At 39.9% G+C, this 14504-nt stretch overlaps 1 protein-coding gene across 1 annotated transcript in view; it reads right to left on the reverse strand.

Moving 5' to 3' along the window:
- The window catches only part of F13A1 (coagulation factor XIII A chain), a 206863-nt gene that overhangs the window by 44572 nt on the left and 147787 nt on the right, over positions 1–14504 (reverse strand). The window lies entirely within an intron of this gene.

Below are 14504 nucleotides of genomic sequence, written 5' to 3' on the forward strand. Positions count from 1 at the left end.
AAACTCATTTTACATGGTATGTGATACTTTATATGTATACCCGAGTTTAATTTGTCCCTGCCTTTCTCAGGGCACAGACCATAGAAGTCTGCCCAGCACTGTTCTTGTACTAAGTTCTGAAGCTAACGTTGAAATCCCTTAAAATTTACACTCCAACCCATCCATATCTATTCAGTCTCGATCAGGACGTAGACCTTAGAAGTCTGTCCAGCACCATTTTTGCTTCCCAATTACTGGCATCACCACCTAATCTCTGCTAAGATTCTGTGGATCCATTCCTTCTAAACAGGATTCCTCTGTGTTTATCCCATTCATGTTTGAATTCCATTACCGTTTTTATCTTCACTACCTTCCTGACATTACTCCTGAGTCTGCCCCCTATTAACCCCAATTCATGTCCTCTAGTTCTACCGCCTTCCTGTCTCTGAAAAAGGTTTGTTTGCGGATTAACACCTTTCAAATATTTGAACATCTGTATCATGTCACCCCTGTTTCTCCTTTCCTCCAAGGTATACATGTTCAGGCCAGCAAGTCTCTCCTCATACAATTTGCAATGCAAATCCCATACCATTTTTGTAGCTTTTCTTTGCACCGCTTCCAGTTTTTTTTACATCTTTAGCAAGACATGGCCTCCAAAACTGTACACAATACTCCAAGTGGGGCCTCAGCAACGATTTGCAGAGTGGCATCAACACCTCCTTTCTTCTGCTGGTTATACCCCTCTCTATACAGCCTAGTATCCTTCTGGCCATGGCCGTCACCTTGTTGCATTGTTTCTTCACCTTTAGATCCTCAGACACCAACACCCCAAGGTCTCACTCCTGAGTCGAGCTTACTAATCTCTCCCCTCCTATCTGGTATCTCTCTTTTGGGTTTCTGCACCCCAAGTGCATCACTCTACACTTCTTCGCATTAAATTTTAACTGCCAGACCCTCAACCATTCTTCTAACGTTTGGAGATCCCTTCTCATCATTTCTACTCCCTCCAGGGTATCCACTCTATTGGCTATTTTCATGTCATATGCAAAAAGGCAAACCTTTTCTTCCAATCCTTCAGCAATAGCTCCCACAAATATATTAAACAGAATAGGCCCCAGCACCAACCCCTTAGGAACTCCACTGCTCACCTTCCTTTCCTCCGAGCGGATTCCATTTACCACCAATCTCTGTCACCTGTCGGTCAGGCACTCAATCTGCTAGCGCGTAAATGTAAGGGGACATTTTAGTAGCCATTCTCTGGGCCATCTCCATCCTGTTCATATCCTTTTGAAGGTGAGGTCTTGAAAACTGTGCACAGTACTCTAAGGGCCTCTTTTACCAAACCACGCTAGCAATTCCCAGCGCAACAATGACGACAAAGCCTATTCACTTTAACTGGGCCTCGTTGGTATTGCCAGCAGGAATCGCTAGCACAATTTAATAAAAGAGGCTGTTAATGAAGTCTCACCAAAGGCATATTTGGAAGCATTATCACTTCCTTTTTCCTGCTGGCCATTCCTCTCCCTCAGCACTCAAGCATCCTTCTGGCATTTGTGATGCCTTTTCTTTTTTTTTTTTAATCTTTATTAATATTTTCAATAATTCACAAACCAATGTGACTTAGCAATCCATCATCAATTCAAAAGAAAAAAACTTATTAACGCAAAAAGCGTAAGGAAATAATACAGACATTATTTTCTACCTGAGAAGTTCCGAGAGGACATTTCTCTGGTAAGTGAACACTATTTTTCTTTGTGCTTTGGGAACTTAAAGATTGGGGTTTAAAGGAGGAATTGTAGTTTAGTGTTAGGCAAAATAAAGATAGAAAAAGCAAATTTTATCAACTAATCTCCATAGTCTTTTCCGCCTAGTTTTAAAAACTTTGTACCACAGCATTAACAGACAGAATCTAGCAGGCACTGCAGGATCTAGTTTAGTATTAAGGGGGAATAAAAAGAGAGGGGGGGGGGGGAAAGCAAGCAGGACCTAGTTTAGTATTAAGGGGGGGGGGGAATAAAAAGAGAGAAAGAGAGAGAGAGAGAGAGAGAGAAAAGCAAGCATCATTAACTAGTTGCCATAGAGGGGCATAACCCAACGGCACCAGCCATCTACATGGGTGGCCATCTATATGGCCGGCGCCGCAAAGAGCAGTCCCGAACCATATTATCGAAAAAGATGGCTGGCCATCTTTCATTTCACAACAAGCATAGTTTGAAAAGTCTATATGCGAATGCCAGGAGCCTAAGAAATAAGATGTGAGAGTTAGACTATATTGCACTAAATGACAAATTAGATATAATAGGCATCTCTGAGACCTGATGGAAGGAGGATAACCAATGGGACACTGTCATACCAGGGTACAAATTATATCGTAGTGATAGGGTGGATCGAATTGGTGGAGGGGTAGCATAGTATTTTAAGGAGGGCCTTGACTCAAATAGATTGAAAATTCTGCAGGAAACAAAACACATCTTTGAATCCCTATGGATTGAAATTCCATGTGTAAAGGGGAAAAGGATAATGATAGGATTGTACTACCGTCCGCCTGGCCAGGATGAACAGATGGATGCAGTAATGTTAAAGGAAATTAGGGACGCAAACAAACTGGGCAACACAATAATAATGGGTGATTTCAATTATCTCGATATTGACTGGGTAAATGTAACATCAGGGCATTCTAGGGAGGTAAAATTCCTTGATGAAATCAAGGACTGCTTTATGGAGCAGCAGGTATAGGAGCCGATGAGAGAAGGAAAAATTCTAGACCTAATCCTTAGTGGAGTGCGTGATCTGGTGCGGGAGGTAATGGTGCTGGGGCCGCTTGATAACAGTGATCATAATATGATCGGATTTGATATTAGCTTTGAAGTAAGTATACATAGGAAATCAAATACGTTAGCATTTAACTTCAAAAATGGAGACTAAGATAAAATGAGAACGGTGAAAAAAACACTTAGAGGAGCGACTGCGAGGGTCAAAAATTTACATCAGGCGTGGATGCTGTTCAAAAATACCATCCTGGAAGCCCAGGCCAAATATATTCCGTGTATTAAAAAAGGAGGACAGAAGACCAAATGACAGCTGGCGTGGTTAAAAAGTGAGGTGAAGGAAGCTATTAGAGCTAAAAGAAAATCCTTCAGAAATGGAAGAAGGAACCGACTGAAAATAATAAGAAACAGCATAAGGAATGTCAAGCCAAATGCAAAGTGCTGATAAGGAAGGCTAAGAGGGACTTTGAAAAAAAGATTGCGTCGGAGGCAAAAACAAGTGGAGGGGCATAATCGAACGCAAACGCCTATCTCCATGGGCGTTTATCTCCGAGAAAGGGTCCGTGAAGGGGCTGACCGAACCGTATTTTCGAAAAAAATGGACGTCTATCTTTAGGTTCAAAAATACGGTTTGTGCCAGGCAAATGCATTGGATGCGGGCGTTTTTTGAGCTGGGCGTTTTCGTTTTTAGCGATAATCGAAACCGAAGCGGCCCAGCTCAAAAATAAACAACTCCAAAGCTTTGGGTCATGGGAGGGGCCAGGATTCGTAGCGCACTGGTCCCCCTCACATGCCAGGACACCAACTGGGCACCCTAGGGGGCAATTGTAAAAAATAGAAATAAACATTTAATTACCTCCCAGGTGCATAGCTCCCTTCCCTTGGGTGCTGAGCCCCCCAAAACCCACTGCCCACAACTCTACACCATTACCATAGCACTTAAAGCTGAATGGGGACACCTACATGTGGGTACAGTGGGTTTTGGATGCCTCCCATTTACCAGCATAAGTGTTACAGGTGGGGGTGGGGGGGGGGGGTGGGCCTGGGTCCACCTGCCTGAAGTGCACTGCGATACCCACTAAAAGTGCTCCAGGGACCTGCATACACGCAGGCCTCTAGGACTTGTTGCTGCTGTATAACATTGGCACATCAGTTGACACCTGAAGACTAATCTCTCCGAAAATGTCCTTTATTGGAACAAGCACGTTTACTCATAGCTAACTGCAGATCACAGGTTGTGCCCCACTGGCAACGAGTCTCCCTGTTACTGAGATTAGCAGTAGGTCAGAGCTGGCAGAATGCTGTAAGTTCTCTAACGTGGCTAACACATGAAAGGGATCTAAAACTGGCTTACAAAAATGGCCACTACCTCATGGACTACTGGAAACAAAACTGGACACACTCTGACCCAGTTAGCAGGGGGAAAAGCACCATGGGAGTACAGCCTACTAACTACCAACATCGTGAGCATTTACCACAAGCTAGTGGAATCACAGAGCCCAATACCCTACACCCACCACAATGCATTGCTGAAGTGATTCTGCAGTGCGCATAACAGAAAAGGTGTCAAACTCACCCGAGAGCCACATCAGAACCAGGGAAAGGCTGTCAGAGGATAGAACACATTCTGCTGTCATGAAGGTGGGTACGGCATTTGAGGCTGGCATAGAGGCTGGAAAATAAAGTTGTTAAAGTGGCATTTTGTTTTGGTGGGAGGGGGTTAGTGGCCACTGGGGGAGTCCGGGGAGGTCATCCCCGATTCTCTCCAGTGGTCATCTGGGCAGTTGGGGCACTTTTTTGGGACTTGTTCGTGAGAAAAAGGGTCCAACAAAAGTGACCCAAAATCGCGGTACAAATGCCTTTTTTTTTTTTTATTATCAGCTAAAGACGCCCATCTCTGTTAGGGCGATAACCACGCCCCAGTCCCACCTTCACCACGCCTCTGACATGCCCCCGTCAACTTTATTCATTCCCGCGACGGAGTGCAGTTGAAGACACCCAAAATCGCCTTTTGATTATACCGATTTGGGCGCCTTTGCGAGAAAAACGCCCATCACCCAATTGGGGTCGAAATATGGGCGCCTTTCTCTTTCGAAAATAAGCTGGATAGTAAACATTTTTTTAGGTATATTAAAAGCAGGAAGCTGGTAAAAGAATCAGTTGGACCGCTAGATGATCGAGGAGTAAAAGGGGCAATCAGGGAAGACAAAGCCGTAGCGGAGAGATTAAATGAATTCTTTGCTTCGGTCTTCACCGAGGAAGGTTTGGGTGGGATACCAGTGCCGGAAATAGTATTCGAAGCTGACTAGTCGGAGAAACTTAATGAATTCTCTGTAAACCTGGAGGATGTAATGGGGCAGTTCTACAAACTGAAGAGTAGCAAATCTCCTGGACCAGATGGTATTCATCCCAGAGTACTGATAGAACTGAAAAATGAGCTTGCAGAGCTATTGTTAGAAATATGTAATTTATCCTTAAAATCGAGTGTGGTACCGGAAGACTGAAGGGTGGCCAATGTAATGCCGATTTTTAAAAAAGGCTCCAGAGGAGATCCGGAAAATTATAGACCGGTGAGTCTGACGTTGGTGCCGGGCAAAATGGTACAGACTATTTATTAAGAACAAAATTACAGAGCATATTCAAAAGCATGGATTAATGAGATGAAGTCAACATGGATTTAGTGAAGGAAAATCTTGCCCCACTAATCTACTACATTTCTTTGAAGGGGTGAACAAACATGTGGATACAGGTGAGCCAGTTGATATTATGTATCTGGATGTTCAGAAGGCGTTTGACAAAGTACCTCATGAAAGACTCCAGAGGAAATTGGAGAGTCATGGGATAGGAGGTAGTGTTCTATTGTGGATTAAAAACTGGGGGGGGGGGGGGGGGGGGGTTAAATGGTCAGTATTCTCAATGGAGAAGGGTAGTTAGTGGGGTTCCCCAGGGGTCTGTGCTGGGATCACTGCTTTTTAACATATATATAAATGACCTAGAGATGGGAGTAACTAGTGAGGTAATTAAATTTGCTGAAGACACAAAATTATTCGAAGTCGTTAAATTGTGGGAGGATTGTGAAAAATTACAAGAGAACCTTACGAGACTGGGAGACTGGGCATCTAAACGGCAGATGACGTTTAATGTGAGCAAGTGCAAAGTGATGCATGTGGGAAAGAGGAACCCGAAAAATAGCTATGTCATGCAAGGTTCCACGTTAGGAGTCACGGACCAAGAAAGGGATCTAGGTGTCGTCATTGATGATACGTTGAAACCTTCTGCTCACAAAACAGGCAGATTGGGCGTGACAAGATGGCGCCGCTGTGCTGAAGACGCTGAGTCTGATCGAGCGTTTGTTGAAAATTTTTTCCTTTTACCAGCTATGCCGCATACAAAAAGAAAGGGGAATGTTAGGGAAAAACCCTCCACCACCTTGACATCTTCCCCGAAGCAACTTACAATCGACAGCTTCGCTCTGAGGCAGCCACCAAATCAGACTGGAGTTGAATTTCTGCTAGATGTCAGGGCAGGAAACCCGACACCTCAGGAAAATAATATAACACTCTCTCCTCCAGCGTCCGACAATCCACCGTGCCCTGCCTTAGTACGGGAAGGTAAAGCTGTTATTCAAGACCCGGAAGGCGGAGAACTTGGTGCCAGCGGAGGAGGTTTCCTCCCGGAATCAAAGGCAGGAGGGACAGGAGGTAGGGTGGAAATCCCGATGCCTCCCATGGTGGTTACTCTTGAGGCTCTTTGGCAGGCTATGGAAGGCCTGAAAGATATTGTAACTAAATCTACTCAACAAACAGCAAATCTAATTGTAACTGTGGACCAACTCTCCAAATCAATAGATAATTTAAAGGAAGAATTCAACGATCAGGTACGGACTTCTCAAAAAGATATATCAAAAATGCAAGAAAATATGTCTGTGATAGTTAAAGACAATTTGAATATTAGACAAAAGATCGAACAAATAGAAAATTATAATAGGAGACTGAATATGAGAATATTAAATTTTCCTAGACCAACTGGAATCCTTCCTTTGGAACTCTTTAAAAAATATTTGACTGAAAATTTGAAAATGTTACCTCAAAATTTTCCTCCTGTGAATAAAATATATTATCTGCCAAAAAAATACCAGGAAGAGAACCATGCGGCTCCGGATCATGGAAACCCTGACGAATTGAAAGACATTTCTTTAATTTTGGAGGACTCTCTATCCGAAGTAACAAATAGGGCTACACTTTTGGTCTCATATGTGTTTGAACAGGATTTAAATGTGGTAATGAAACTTTACTTTAAATATATGCATCAAACATTTTGTGGTCAGAAGATATGGATATTTCCGGATGTCACTAAAGTTACACAGGATAGAAGGAAAAAAATTTTGGATTTAAGAGAGGAGACACGGTTATTGGGTGCTACATTTTTATTAGCCTATCCATGTAAATGTGTTGTTAAATATTTAGGACTTAAATATGTTTTTTTCATGCCAGAGCAATTGAATTCTTTCATAGACCTGAAAAGAGTAGTAAAGACATAATATCTGAAGGGTAAATTTTAAATATACTTTGGTGGAGAGGCAGCCATGTCTTACTTTTGTACTTTTTTCTTTTTTTAAATTTAGATTTTCCTGATCTTTACCTTTACACCCCCTCTTAAATAGATTTGTGGTCTAAGGAAGGGACAAAGAAATTAATAACAATTTTTCCTTTTTTGTCATGGAGATATACTATGATGTTGGTATACTATGTATATATATTTCTTTGTTGTCTGAATTACATGTAACAAGATTTAAGCTTGTGTTAATTATATAAATGAATAAATAAATAATAATAAAAAAGAAACCTTCTGCTCAGTGTGCTGCTGCGGCTAATAAAGCAAATAGAATGTCAGGAAAGAATGGAAAACAAAAATGAGGATGTTATAATGCCTTTGTATCGATCCATGGTGAAACCGCACCTCGAATATTGTGTTCAATTCTGGTCGCCGCATCTCAAAAAAGATATAGAGGGGCATAATCGAAAGGGATGCCCAAGTTTTGCTGAGGATGTCCTCGCAAAACTACTACTACTACTTATCCCGGTGGAGGGGCGGGGACACCCATATTATCGAAATAAGATGGATGTCCATCTTTCGTTTCAATAATATGGTCGGGGATTCCCAAATCCTGAAATTTAAGTCGTCCTTAGAGATGGTCATCCCTGTACTTGGTTGTTTCTGATTTTCGGCGATAATGGAAACTAAGGATGCTCATCTCAGAAACGACCAAATGCAAGCCCTTTGGTCGTGGGAGGAGCCAGCAATCGTAGTGCACTGGTCCCACTGACATGCCAGGATACCAACCGGGCACCCTAGGGGGCACTGCAGTGGACTTCATAAATTGCTCCCAGGTACATAGCTCCCTTACCTTGTGTACTGAGCCTCTCAACTCCCCCCAAAACCCACTACCCCTAACTGTACACCACTACCATAGCCCTTACGGGTGAAGGGGGCACCTAGATGTGGGTACAGTGGGTTTCTGGTGGGTTTTGGAGGGCTCACATTTACCACCACAATTGTAACAGGTGGGGGGGGGGGGCCTGGGTCCGCCTGCCTGAAGTGCACTATACCCACTAAAACTGCTGCAGGGACCTGCATACTGCTGTAATGGACCTGAGTATGACATTTGAGACTGGCATAGAGGCTGGCACAAAATATTTTTGAAGATGTTTTTTGAGGGTGGGAGGGGGTTACTGACCACTGGGGGAGTAAGTGGAGGTCATCCCAATTCTCTCCGGTGGTCATCTGGTCAGTTTGGGCACCTTTTTGTGCTTTGGTCATAAAAAAAAACAGGGCCAGGTAAAGTCGTCCAAGTGCTCGTCAGGGACGCCCTTTTTTTCCATTATGGGTCAAGGATGCCCATGTGTTAGGCACGCCAAAGTCCTGCCTTTGCTATGCCTCCGACACGCCCCCGTGAACTTTGGTCATCCCCGTGACGGAAAGCAGTTGGGGATGCCCAAAATCGGCTTTTGATTTTGTCAATTTGGGTGACCCTGTGAGAAGGACGCCCATCTTCCGATTTGTGTCGAAAGATGGGCATCCTTCTCTTTCGAAAATGAGCCTGATAGTGGAATTAGAAAAGGTGCAGAGAAAGGCGACGAAAATGATAAAGGGGATGGGACAATTTCCCTATGAGGAAAGGCTAAAGCGGCTAGGGCTCTTCAGCTTGGAGAAAAGGCGGCTGAGGGGAGATATGAAAGAGGTCTATAAAATAATGAGTGGAGTTGAACGGGTAGATGTGAAGCATCTGTTTACGCTTTTCAAAAATATTAGGACTAGGGGGTATGCGATGAAGCTACAATGTAGTAAATTTAAAACGAATCGGAGAAAATGTTTCTTCACTCAATGTATAACTAAACTCTGGCATTCGTTGCCAGAGAATGTGGTAAATGCCGTTATCTTAGCAGAGTTTTAAAAAGGTTTTGACGGCTTCCTAAAGGAAAAGTCCATAGACCATTATTAAATGGACTTGGGGAAAATCCACTATTTCTGGGATAAGCAGTATAAAATGTTTTGTACTTTTTTGGGATCTTGCCAGGTATTTGTGGCCTGGATTGGCCACTGTTGGAAACAGGATGCTGGGCTTGGTGGACCTTTGGTCTTTCCCAGTATGGCAATACCTATGTACTTATGTACCTGTTTGACCACTTTAAGATCATATACAGACAAAAAAGCAACACTGGGCCTTCAAGACTGGGACAAAAAAAGTTCTTTATTGATGACCCAACATGGGCCGTGTTTTGGCGCTATACAGTGCCTTCTTCAGGGGTCTAACTAAAGAATGTAAAAATAAAAACCACATAAATATACAAAAATCTCTATATATAGATAGATAAATCAAACTAAGCATTTAGATCTCTAAAATAAATAAACATATGACAATCAAATGATAAAACATCAAAAATATGCATATAAATGATGTGGATTAATTGTTGTAAATGAAAATAATGAAATGTTTACATATTACAACATGAATAACATCTCACAAATAAATTATAAACATTAAAATGTATCACATAACAGTATTAACAAAGAGATTTATGTATTTTATGTGAATAGATGACATACTTGATTGATTAATCATTAGTTTTCAGAAACACTATAAATTCTATCCAAAATGAATTCAATAATGCAATATTTGATTGCTGAGAAATATCTACCGATAATTAATTGTACTATATGGAAATATATATAAGATATATGAGATGTATTGGGATATATAGTGATATGTATATGTGATATATGAGATATGAGATATATTGGGATATACGGTAATTAATGATACTTGATAGTAAATAAGAACATGATAATTAATTGTGAAAAGTAGTGCTGGTCAATGATCATAATCATAATTAAACTCATTAAAATAATACTGAAGTATTAGGTGTCTAGTTCTCACCAAGAAGAGACACAGTAAGATCTACTTGAAGTCAATTCAATGCCTGTGTAGGAGAATAAAAAATACATCTTAGATAATAGAACTGTATAGAGTACGAGAGATCATGATTGTTGAGATGTATCAACCAGTGAAGTTACCATCATTATAGTTTTTTTTAAAAAAGCGAGTGATATTGTGTTCAGCTTATAGTGATATTAAAGGCATGAAGATAAAAATAAATATAAAGATGGAACTGTATGATATAAAAAACGATGTTTACCGCAATAGGTTAGTCAGCATGAAGAAATCTGCTCATACTGGCGCTTGGTATAAAAACTGCCATTCCCAGCAATGATATCGGCTATGTAGATAAATACTAAAATATATATCTAGTTGAAACCCTTATTGAGAGCGTAAAATGTGGTAATAGTAAAAACATCTGCTTACCCCAGCTTGTAAAGGACCGCCGTACGCCACAATTTGCGAAAATGTGGCTCCGTAAAGAGCCCTCTATTGTGCTTTGAAGCGAAAGTGAAAGTGGAAAAAACACCAAGCTGAGGATTTAAATTCAGAAAGGCGCCAAAAGGCTGTAAGCATAAGGGGTGGTATTTGTGTGCATATGTCATCATCTAGATAGCAAATGAAAACCTTCAAAAATCGGAGATGACTTGAAAAAAAGTGCCAAAGGGTTATGAGCATAGGGAGCAGTATTGACGTGAATACGTCATCGTCTAGGTAGCAAATAAGAACCTTCAAAAATCAGAGATAACTGTATGGGGACAACATTAAAATATAAGATGAAGCCATAATTATGGGTAACATGACAAACATGGCAAAACTACTTAGAGAAAAAACTATCTAGGATGAAAAGGTAAAGAATGGCGTAATCCTGTCGAGAGTGATAAATCATGTAATGAAAAACATAGCAATATGTAATATATGTTCTCAATGAATCCAATATATATATATATATATATATATATATATATATATATATATATATATACACTAGCAGTTAAGCCCGTAACAAAGGGCTAGTTTTTTTTTCCTATGGCCTCCCCCCGTCCACCAACCCTGGCTCTCTCCCCTGCCCTCCCCCCAGCGTCTGTTTCCCTCAGTTCCGCCCCCTCCTTTCCTCCCTGCTCCCTCCTCCTCCGATTTCCATGCCCATGTCCAAGCCTTCCTCCCTATTGGGCTGTACTGCTGCTGGAGGCAGCGCTTGGACTTCTACACTCTCAGTGTTCCGACTCTACTGCGCATTTGCAGGTGATTCGGTCACTTGCCGTTTATATATTTTTTATATATATATATATATATATATATATATATATATATATATATATATGGAAATATGGAGCTCGTTATTAAATGAAGCATATGTTGCTGTGTAAGAACATAAATTGCAATAGTTGTCATATTTTAAAACAGCAAATATACTTTGCATATTTTCAAAGCACTTTGGGAGGCTAAGTTCCATAGGTTTCTATGGAACTTTGGGAGGCTAAGTGCTTTGAAAATATGCCTCAAATTTGTGTACAGAGCACATATTTAAAGAGACACAAGGTCTTAATTAATAACCTTGTCTCACCACATGAAGACTTAGATAACAATGGTCTTCATATTTTTAAAAAATGGTCTTCATATTTTTTTTTAAAAGGCAGACATATTTTGTGTACAGAGCACATATTTAAAAACAACAAGGTCTTAAATAATAACCTTGTCCAACCACATAAAGACTAATATACTAGTTCTAATATACTTGGATCATTGGTAGTATAGCACATAAAAAATGATGGAAAAAACTAAATAAAAATAGAAAAGACTTGCATAAAAAATGCATCTCAGAAGTAATAGAATCTAATAAAAATAATAAAAAGAGACAAATGTATTAATTCTTCCAAATAAAAAATAATAAAAAAATAATAATTAATGGCACTGTACAGTAAGATTACAAAAATAAATAAATAAATATCTTCTTTTTCTCCATGGACAGAGTAGTTAATGATCTGTAACTAGTATTTGAAAATGAAGCAGTTTATGTGAAAACAGTCAATTCCAACTCGTTGAGTCCTGCCGGATGTACCGTATTGAGCTCAAAGATAGCTCTTTGCTCATGCTGTAATAAAATTTGATCAAATTTACCACCTCTCCAGGGTTTTGTTGGAATTTTGAATACGCAAAATTGGAGATCTCCGAAATTGTGGGATTGTTCCATGCAGTGTTGTACCAAGGGTGCTGAGACATCCTGTCGTCTGATGTTGCTCCTGTGTTCAATCATTCGGGTCTTAATTTTACGAATGGTTTTACCTATATAGATTAAGTTACAAGGGCAGATAATCAGATATACAACTCCTTCTGTATTGCAGTTAGAGGAGTGATGTAGTGTATATGATTTCATTGTAGTTGGATGTATAAAGGTGGTGATGCACATAGATGATGCACAAACAGAACATGATCCACATGGCCTATGTCCAGTAGGAGGCTGAGTAGGGAATGAAGTTACAGGTAATCCGGATGGTGCAACAATTTCTTTAATATTTCTATTTCTTGTATGGGCAACAGTGAGATGTTTGTTTTTGAAGCAGTCATGATTAGCCAGAATGTGCCAGTGTTTTCTTAGTATTTTTTGTATTTCTGATGAAAGATGAGAGAACCTTAAGCTGCATACTATATCTGGCTTGTTCCATCTTGCAGGACCCTTCAGTAGTGTTTCTCTACTGGCCATTTGTGCTCTGTTTAATCCGTCCTCTACACTATTGTTAGGGTAACCTCTGGTTAAGAATCTGGATGTCATAGGTTTTGCTTGTTCTTCAAATTCATTGTAGTCACTGCAAAGCCTTCTTAGTCGGAGAAACTGTGAATATGGTAAGTTGGTGTTTAAGACTCCTATTATGAAAACTTTCAAAATGCAAAAAGGGGTTCTTGTCGGTAGGTTTCCTGTATATTGTGGTTGTAAATTGGTATCTGTCTTTTCTGATCAGAATATCAGGAAATATGATGTCATCAATGTAACATTTCCATAGTTTAAGTTCTTGTTTGAATGGGTGATTGTCCAGGTGCTTATACTCGAAGAATGCGACATAAAGTATGGCAAGATCAGGTGCCTTACTTGCTCCCATCGCTGTGCCTTTGATTTGTTTGTAATAAGATCCTTAAAAGCAGCAAAAATTCTCTTGTAATGCTATAGAGGCCAATTGTATAATGAAAGCAGTTGGTATTCTTGTATTGTCTTCTCTATCATTGAGCACAATTAATCCACATCATTTATATGCATATTTTTTATGTTTTATCATTTGATTGTCATATGTTTATTTATTTTAGAGATCTAAATGCTTAGTTTGATTTATCTATATATATAGTTTTTTGTATATTTATGTGTTTTTTTATTTTTGCATTCTTTAGTTAGACCCCTGAAGTAGGCGCTGTTTAGCGCCGAAACACGGCCCGTGTTGGGTCATCAATAAAGAACTTTTTTGTCCCAGTCTTGAAGGCCCAGTGTTACTTTTTTGTCTGTATACTTTCTGTGTATGCTGTATTACTCTCTCTATTTGTGTTTCACCTTAAGATCATCACATATATCACACCCAAGTTCCGCTCCTCTTTTGTGCACAGAAGTACTTCACCCCCTAAACTTTATGGTTCCCTTGGGTTTTTGCAACCCAAATGTATGACCATCCCCCATTATGTATGTATTGCTTCTTTGTTTTTCTGCATCTCAAATGCATGACTCTTCACATTATTTTTGCAGTGTTTTGATCTTTACAGAGATAACCACTCTGTAATATCATTTAAGAAACTATTAACAGAACTATTCCTAGCAGTGGTCTTGAAACAAACCACATCAGTGATGGTCATGGGTATCAAGGGTCATGCACTGTTATAAGAGGAAAATTCCAGGATCAGTGATTCCCCCGGACATTGCAACCTGTGACATTTTCAAAGGGAAACCTTGTTCTTTATAATCATGGGTCACCAAGCACTACCAGCTCACTGAAAGTAACATTCTCTATGTAGTTTAATTTATTAAGATTTGATATACTGCTTTGCTGGATGGATCACAGCAGTGTACAATAAAAATATAAACATTAGAGCATAAAAGGAAAGGAATTCCAAAACTGATAGGACAGAAGTAAGCATTCATTCAATACACGTAAGCTACAACAAACAGACATAATAAACATATACTTGCTAGATTGTGAAGGGATACTGATGGATTGTTTTCATTTTCTCAAACCTATCTCTTATTAGAAGAAGGGTCAAAACATTTTTAATTAAGAAATATCTTTTATGAGTCTTATGCTGCTTTTTAAACTGGTTTATGTAATTCCCAGATTGTTTTG

Source organism: Microcaecilia unicolor, chromosome 1 (genome assembly GCF_901765095.1).
Source record: "Microcaecilia unicolor chromosome 1, aMicUni1.1, whole genome shotgun sequence".
Lineage (NCBI taxonomy): Eukaryota > Metazoa > Chordata > Amphibia > Gymnophiona > Siphonopidae > Microcaecilia > Microcaecilia unicolor.